Source organism: Eumetopias jubatus, unplaced genomic scaffold (genome assembly GCF_037043125.1).
Source record: "Eumetopias jubatus isolate StellerSeaLion01/CBP00866 unplaced genomic scaffold, mEumJub1_p1.0 scaffold_13, whole genome shotgun sequence".
Taxonomy (NCBI): domain Eukaryota; kingdom Metazoa; phylum Chordata; class Mammalia; order Carnivora; family Otariidae; genus Eumetopias; species Eumetopias jubatus.
In genome coordinates, this window is record NW_028274819.1 from 24,263,571 (window position 1) to 24,272,691 (window position 9,121).

Sequence of the window (9,121 nt, forward strand, 5' to 3'; positions counted from 1 at the left end):
AAAATATAATTTGTGCCTAACTAAAAATTTTAAGACATGCTATCAAAAAACCAATTTGTGTATGGTCGAAAGAGAATATGATTCCTCTAGGATGTGTGAATTTGAGAACTATGTTTATTTATGGGCCTAATTGATGTTCAAAGATTATTGTAAGCTCTTTGAAGAAAGGGATAATGCTTTAATTATGGTCTCTTGGCAAACAGTAGGAAATCAATCAACATTTAGCTAACAAAATGAGAAATAACCTCAATACAGAAACAAACACATATAGGACAACTAAATCAGACACCATGATCTTTTAAGCCAAAGATACCATATTAAGAGTAGGTAGTACTGCTGTGTGTGTGTATTCTTGACCATGTAAATCACTGGAGTCCACTTATGTTAATATACTTTAAACTTCTAAGAAAACCAAAAGTTTCAAACAGACTCTTTGATAAGCAGCTTTTTTTTTTTTTTTGTATGGAAATGTGATAGAGACTCCGTAGGGTTCACCTCTTCTGCGCCCATGGAAGATTAGAATTCCTGGAACCCATGCATTTAGATGGGGCTGTTTACCTATTTCTAGCCAATAGCTTGTAAGCAAACAATGTATGTCACTTTCACGTCAAATATTTTTAGTGATCAAGTGCTCCCCCCCCACCCGCCCCCAGTATACCAAGGATTTCCCATGCTCTAGATGGTACAGCAACATGATGGTGGAGATTATGTGAGTCTGTCCTGCTGAGCAAGGTCATGGAGAATGTTGAAAATAAATAAATAAATAAACCTTTTGTTGTTTTAAGTCTGAGATTTAGGTATTCTTTTTTTTATCATAGCACAGCCTTAACTCTCCAGGTTAATACAGCACAAATTTTCAATTACTGAAGGTATTTCAGTTTATTAATGCATTTGGACAATTTAATAAGGTAGAAGGTCTTCAGAAATCTGAAAGAATTTTAGTTTCACCTTCTGAGACAACACTGTTGGAAGTTTCTTGGTCTAAAAAATGTCTCCTGAGAATAAAGTGACTGAACATCTATATAAGTCTTTAATTACTTTGATATTTCACAGATGCAGTAGAGAAGTTAATATAGACAATGAATGTAGTCTTAAGCATCTACCCCAGGGAGGTACAAAAATTGGTTGCTAGTAGAGGTGACCTTTAACTAACAAAAGAATGGAATAGCACTGGTCACCTTAGGGATTTAATGTGGTTGTTTAAGAAAAGAGATTGCCGGCTGAAGGTGGCCTTTGGCAGCTATTACTGTATTTATGCTGTCCGCAATTCAGCCAACACTGTGACTTTATGTTCCAAAAAAACAGACTGAGATAAAATGTACTGTATTTTTTACTAAAGAAAATTAGAAAGTATTACTGGTAGTTTAAAAACATCAAACTAAAAGAAATCTCAAGTATATTTTGTCCAGATTAGGAAGCTTTGATACAAAGAGTACCTTGGCAGAGGCAGATCCAAGACAAGAAAGAACCCAGGTCCACAAAATCCCAAGCCAACGTACTCCTACGAGTATTTAAGAATGACTGAGATTTGGGCGCCTGGGTGGCTCAGTTGGTTAAGAATGACTGAGATTTACAGATGTTGATGTTTACAAATTCTGAGTCATAAAATTCTGGCCTTAATTTTTGCTTTTTGATTCATCCCTCTACCACCAACATCCTAACCAAGACTGAAAAAGCTGGATCATTCCTTGGTATTAACATGTGAGGCTGCTGAGTCTTGAGGAATTAAAAGTGTTAGGCCCAAAGGCAAACAGCAAATGAAAACGCAAGTCTGAAGTTGTCTACCCAACATACAGCCATCCTTCAGAGTTTGTGAAATTAACACTGCCTAACAAATCCTTCCCTGGTCCTCCATAATATGTAAAACTAGTTTCAAGGGCATGTGACCTCTGCAGAGTCCTGTGCTTGCTCTGCTGTCCCAACCTTCAAATTCTGAATTTGAAGGTGCCCTGCATTTTCATTTTGTACGGAACCCTGCAAATAATACAGCAGGTCCTGATACTAACTTCCTCTGGTGTTTACACTCTTAACATCCTGTATTTTTTCTTCATAGCATGACTGTATTTAATTATTTGCTATCTCTTTTCAGTCTTAATAGTGTAAGCTCCACAAAAATCAAGAAGTTTTATCTTTTTCACCATTTTAGCCATAGTGCTTAGCAGTGTTGCTGGATTAAAACAGATGCTTTGATGAGTAGATGGATGAGTAAGTCCATAAATTTTGAATAAGTAAGTGAATAAAAGAAACCTGGCAAAAACATTGGGTTTGAACAGAATGGTAGATAGCCTAGAGTTTTTTGGGGGTGCAGGAAAAATTAAGGTGAATACATAGAGGAATGGGAGTAAAGTACAGTGAGTTCAGCAAGTCAAGCCAATAATTTGACACTTGTCAAATGAGAAAATACAGGAGTTGCCATTAGCTTTGGGGGCACAAATTATAACATGTTTATTGCCTGTGTTTCCACGGTGAATTTTACATCCCTAGACACTGAAATCACTCTGCTTCCTTAGTGGGAATACAATGTGATAGCATATTTTAACATATGGTAACAAATTCCTCACCATCAACTACATCATACTTTATTTGATTGAATCCTCACAATACCCTATAATGTTGGTTCCCCATTTTTCAAATTAGGAAATAGGCTCCAAAAGAGGAAATAATTTTCCCAAGGTAACACCAGTAAAGGAAGTAATGGGATTTGGAAACAGGTTTCCTTGAGATAAATTCTCAAAATCTTCCTACTGTTGGGTGCCTGGGTTGCTCAGTAGTTAAGCGGTTGCCTTTGGCTCAGGTAATGATCCCAGGGTCCTGGGATCGAGTCCCACATCGGGCTCCCTGCTCGGCGGGAAGCCTGCTTCTCCTTCTCCCACTCCTCCTGCTTGTGTTCCTGCTCTTGCTATCTCTCTGCCAAATAAATAAATAAAATCTTTTTTAAAAAAATCTCGTACTATTTAAAGATGCTTCTCTAGCTTAAACATTTGTTTTTTAAGTGAATATTTAGCTACTTGGTATACACCAACATTGTGGACTAGTGGAAGAAAATGAAATACCAGAATGCTTAACATCAGATATATCATGGTCTTAAAACATTTTCTAGATGAACTAAATCTCAAAGAACTTGAAGCATGGCATTACAAATGTTTACTTTCCATCATCTTTGAAGAAACAGACTCATTTTTTATCCAAAGATACTCCAATCATAAGTACAATAACTTTTCAGAGAAAAATGGAGATTTATGACCAGAACCATAGTGCAGAACTTATCTTTTCAAATTTTGCAATATTGAAAGAAAATTGACCCGTAATTAACTTTAAAAATAAGATAACATTTGACTGATAATTTCATCTAGTTGAATAAGATGTACAGATCCTATTACCTTGAGATAACTCTTAGCAACAGAAAAATAGCCTCCAAGTAAATGTGCATACTTACCTTCATCTAAAAGCCTACTGTTATTACTGATACTGTTTTACTTCACTAGTATCACTATAATCAATCTTTAATTGAATTATTATGCTGTCGTCTCTCAGTTTAATACTAGTGGTAGTCCTGCTATGTAGATGTCAAAGAAGGAAGTCACTTGGAGCCTTCAGCAGGTAGGAAAGTAATGAGATGTTACCTTTCCATGAATAATCTAGTTCCCTTACATGAATATAAGGTCCCCTTCATCTAATGCCAAACATCAAAATAAAACTAGCCTTAGTAGAGAGCTAAATATAACCCTCTATAAAGTGTGAAATTATTAGGTTAAGGGTATAAGCGTAAAGACCAGAAAATTTGGGATTTTATTTTGGCTCCACAGCTTCTCAGCTGTGAGATGTTGAGCAACATAGTTTACCTCTACCTCAGTCTCTGAATCTGTAAAATGAGAATTTTATAAAGTTGTCATGAGGGATTAAATGAGATAATGCATTTAACATTATTATTAGTTAATTAGTACTTTCCATAGTAAGAGCAAAGTTATTACTATTATGCCGACTAATATGAATCTCCTCACATAGATCACTTTGTCAATTATAATGCAACATTTGACTGGAGCAATTAAACAAGGGAAATACCACTGAGTTTGAATGTGAATGTTGAAAACATCTTAATAAATCAATCAATTTTCTATTTGACAGTGTGTGCATGCATGCCTTACAATGATAAGATGTGTATATGTATATGTGTGTGTATATATATATATATATATATATATATATACAGTAACAATCCAATACTAAATACACAATTTGAATGTTAACTAATGTGTAAAACTATATAACCAATAATATTGCACTGAAGATCTAGAATATTTTCAACATCCCAGAAAGTTTCCTCATAGCCCTTTCCTGTTAAGGTCCACCCTCCAAAGAGAAGCATTGTTTGATACTTTTCACAATGGCTTAGTTTGCCTGTCCATGAATTTAGTACAGATGGATTCATATATTATATACTCCTTTTTGAAGGACTTATTCCCCTCAATATGGTTTTGAAATTTATCTGTGGTGTTATGCCTATCAGTAGTTTATATTTTTTGTTGCATGTGTAGTATTTCATTAACATATCACAACTTGTTTTCTCTGAATTCCTTAAAACACACTTACAAAGGATGTTTCAAATCCCTAGTCTTCTAATTTCTCCAGCTGGTCTGTTTATAATGATGACCATTTTTGTTGTCATATTTCGTGTCCTATTTTCCTGTTTCATATTCTTAATTCTTATTGTATATTTAAATAATATGAATAATACAGTGAGGGCATTTGGATTATATTGTCTTCATTTAAAGGATATCATACTTTGGGGGCACCTGGGTGACTCAGTCAGTTAAGTGTCTGACTCTTGATTTCAGCTCAGGTTATGATCTCAACATTGTGAGATCGAGCCCCGCATAGGGCTCCATGCTGGGTGTGGAGCCTGCTTAAGATTCTTGCTCTCCCTCCCCTCTGTCCCTCTACCCTCCCTCTCAAAAATAAAAAATAAATAAAATTAAAAATTAAAATTAAGTATATTGTGCTTTAGTCTGATACAGTTCTAGTATTAGCAAATCCTTCTTATTATTTCAGGGTTGTCTTTGGTTTTCCACAGCATTTTATTATGGAAATTTGCAAACATACATAAAGCTTGAAAAAACTGTCCAGTGAAAATATATAAGCTGTCTTCTAGTTTCTACAATTGTCAGTTCTTTGCTATGTCCACTTGATTATATATTATGTATATGTATTCTATTCATTTATCCATCCATTACATTTTGATGCTGTTCAAATTGAGTGGCAAATACCACTACCCTTCACACCTAAAGAGTTCAGCATGTCAGGCTTTTTTATTCTTTATTAAATAGATCTATATTGAGGTGCCTGGGTGGCTCAGTCACTAAGCGTCTGCCTTCGGCTCAGGTCATGATCCCAGGGTCCTGAGATCGAGCTCCGCATTGGGCTCCCTGCTCAGCGGGAAGCCTGCTTCCCTCTCCCACTCCACCTGCTTGTGTTCCCTCTCTATAATAAATAAATAAAATCTTTAAAAACAAAAAGGATCTATATTGAATTTTGTCCTTTCATCATGAAAAGTATAGACCCTACGCTAGGCTGTGGTCCTTATTCTCAAAGTAGGACTTTCTTTCAGCCTGAATTGAATGCCTGAAGTTCTCAGCAAGATTACTCTGGCTGAGATTAGCTCCAAGGTCTCCCAGCACTGAAAGAATCTGATGTCTGTTCAGATCTCGGATACACATCACTCTTCATGGCATCTTGCCCCATCTATGTTCAGCACAGCTCATTGCTCAAGCAGTTCTCCCCCATGCAGAGTCTGAGGGTCTGTCTACACAGTTCTCTTCTCTATACTAGGCCCCACAAACACCAGCTGCTGTTCTATTAGAACTCCCCACCCTTGAACTTTGGCTCCAAGTGCACCCTGTGCTCTGCTTAGACTCTAATTCCCTGTACCAATGGCTAGAAAAGCACTGCCTGAAAGACCTTTGTGATGATAAGGTTCTATATCTACACTGTCCAATATGGAAACCGCTAGCCATATGTGGCTACTGAGCACTAGAAATGTGACTTCTTTGACTGAAGAACTGGATTTATAGCTTTAATTTTCTTTAATTACCAGATGTGGCTTGTGGGTAGCATATTGGACAGTGCAGGTCTAGGAATGTCCCCAGGCAGAACACAAGCAAATGCTATGTTCTCCTTCAGTATCTGCCTTCTCTCAAAGATCACATTTCCTTGTGTCCTACTGGCCAATGCCTAAGAAAAATTACCTTATAGTTTTATCTAGTTTGTAGATTCTTTTGTACTGAAAAAAGGCAAATCTAAGATGGTTATTCAGGTAGGCTTGGGACTAAACTACCTTCTGTTTAACTGAAAAATATGAATTCAGTTAAATATACCATTCTGATTACCTAGCAAAATAAGTGGAAAAAAAGAATGGAACATCTCCATCAGAACTGGGCCAGGTCAGATATCTTCACATGCATTCTTATGACTCGTATTGTTGGACTCCTCATATAGCGCATTTTATCTCTGTAGGGTATGAAGTCTTAACTTCCTAGTGACTTCAACATAGCCTTGAAAGGGATATTACACAAAAATGGAGCTAAACAAAGTTGTATTCAAGAAACAAGAGTAGAAAAATAAAGTCAAATTACTGCATAATCATTTGGCATCAACTAAGCAGACCAGAGCAGCAGTCCAAGTTGAAGGTGGTTCTGTGATCTTCCTTTGTGCTCTCACAGGTCTTAAGTTTGCTTTTATCACACCATTTGCAATCTATAATTTAGGTATCCCTGTAGACTGTGAGCAACTTTAGGGCAAATCTTCATGTGTATGTCCCTAGTCTCCAGCACAGTACTTAGTAGACATCAATAAACATATGCTAAATAAACAAGTAAAAATATCATTCCATTTGTGCCTTTAAGAATGTTGACTGGTTAAAAAGCCTTACTTTCTTTTCAGGTTTGTAAGAAACAAAGAAAGTTGCACAACACCTTACACCACTGAAGGAAGACCATAGCAATCACAAGGGGGACTGTTCAAGACTGACTGCTCAAACTTAGGCCATAGAGTCTGGTCTTACCTTCAACAGACTCCTGGAATTTCATGCATAGAACGGGACATCCATGCACTTAACGATCAAGATGTTGTTTTCACTTTGAAACCCAGCCTTCCCTAGAAAATTGTACTTTTTAGCCCAAAGGTATGGATGTGTACCAAAGAAAACTGTGTTCAAGGAGCCAATTGCTCTATTTCCCCGTACCTATGTAGTGTCGCTCATTAAGTGTGTCATTTATAAAATGACCTAAACCCAGAATGCATGCACAGCATTAATAAAATGTTCTACCCATGCTCTGTTTAGTTCTTCTAATTTTCTTGCCGATGCACATTCTGCTTAATTCAATTGGATGCACGGTTTCTTCTTTGGGTCCCCATAAAATGACTGAGAGCCCTCTGCAATTATAAGTAATCCTACTAAGCAATGAATAAAGACTCAATTTTGGAGTGTGTTAAATGCAAGCTGCACTGTGACTGGGAATATATCTCTACTAGTTTAGGGCAAGATGAGGGATGACAAGTACTCAATATGAATTAGATTTCAAAAGGCTCTCAGAGTGAATGTGGAAAAGGTTCCCTGATTTCCAAATGCAGCAAGCAATCTTAAATATATGTTTTTATTTAAAAAAATGTTTAACACTAAAATTGCTTCTTTGCCAAAAAAAGTTGCTGCTCCATTTGACAGGCTGCTTTAGCATGCATAATTTTGTCATTTATTAATATCACTAATAAGGCAATGAACATTCACATAATTGTGCCAATTTTTTCTACCAAAAATTTTTAGAATTTGTTCAATTATAGTTCTGTGTAAGTTGAAATGCCATTTTAAAAGTTCCAAGTACAAGACCACTCCTCTAGGAATGGGAGAAGTGATTCGACAAATATCACACGTTATTTAATTTTTAGATTTAGTTTTAGTTTCCAACCTTTACACTCAGGTGTTTCTTTTTTACCTGAGTTAACTGCATAAATCTGACTATAGCTAGACATTAGGTTTTTCTAGCACATCTGCTCGGCCTTTTGGCTAAGATCAAGTGTAGTAAAAAGGGCTTAGTATTTGATTTGCTGATTCAGGCACTTTACTGTTAAGAGACTACCTCTGTAAATATAGTAAATTCTGTAACGCCTAAATATTTGGCAAAAGCTATTTCTATAATGATTTAGAAAAGGAACAGAAAATAGATCATACTGACAACTAATCAATTAGCTCTTCGGGAGAGGAAAGGCAAGCCAATCACACTGAATCAACAGCTCTGATTGTGCCACAACTAATACAGCCTAGGGAAGCAAACTGACTTTTGATTGTAGAAAATGGAAGGAATTATATTTGACATCTAAATATGTAGTTAACTTTATGAAGAGGGGTTCAAGTGGATTGTGACCAGTTATTACTAATCCAAATATACTCTTGACATGCTTGTTCCTTAAAGAATACAAATGCATAATTAATGTGATAGCAACAAACATTTCCTCTAGATGTGTGTAAGAAAGCATGGCTTTCTTATTATCTTCTTATTCTTTAGCAGCCACACTAACTTAACTCCTTGGCAAAAATTGTTCATACTTTTGTAGCTTGATTGCCCTTAAAAACTTCCCTGTTTTTGCCTTGAACTTATCTTCAGCTTGGAGAGAACCATACACAATACTGGAGGAAAGTAGGTCAACTGCTAATTAGCAAAAATAGTATTAGCTATGTGGAATCCAATAAGGGTTTTTTTTCTCTTTTGTGTAAAAAGGGGACAGAGACAGTACTCAAAGAGCCAAAGACAAATCGATCCTTAAAAAAAAGGAAAAAAGAAAAAGAAAGCATTTAAGGGGAATTTAGTCAGAATGTCAGGAAAAACTGAGGATCTGGAGATGCTCTTGGTAAAGTTTGATAAGATAGAACATGACAACCACACAAGATCTGGATGTAGAGATGAAAAATGAGGTTTGGATGGGGTTGGGGGGGGAGGGAAGAAAAGAGGAAAATAAGAAAATAAGAATGAGGGGAAGTAGAGAAAGAAGAGATAAGGAAAGAGAGGAGCAAAGGAAATATTAAGTACAAAAACACAGATGGAAGGCTAAATTTGAAGGAAAGACATAGCCC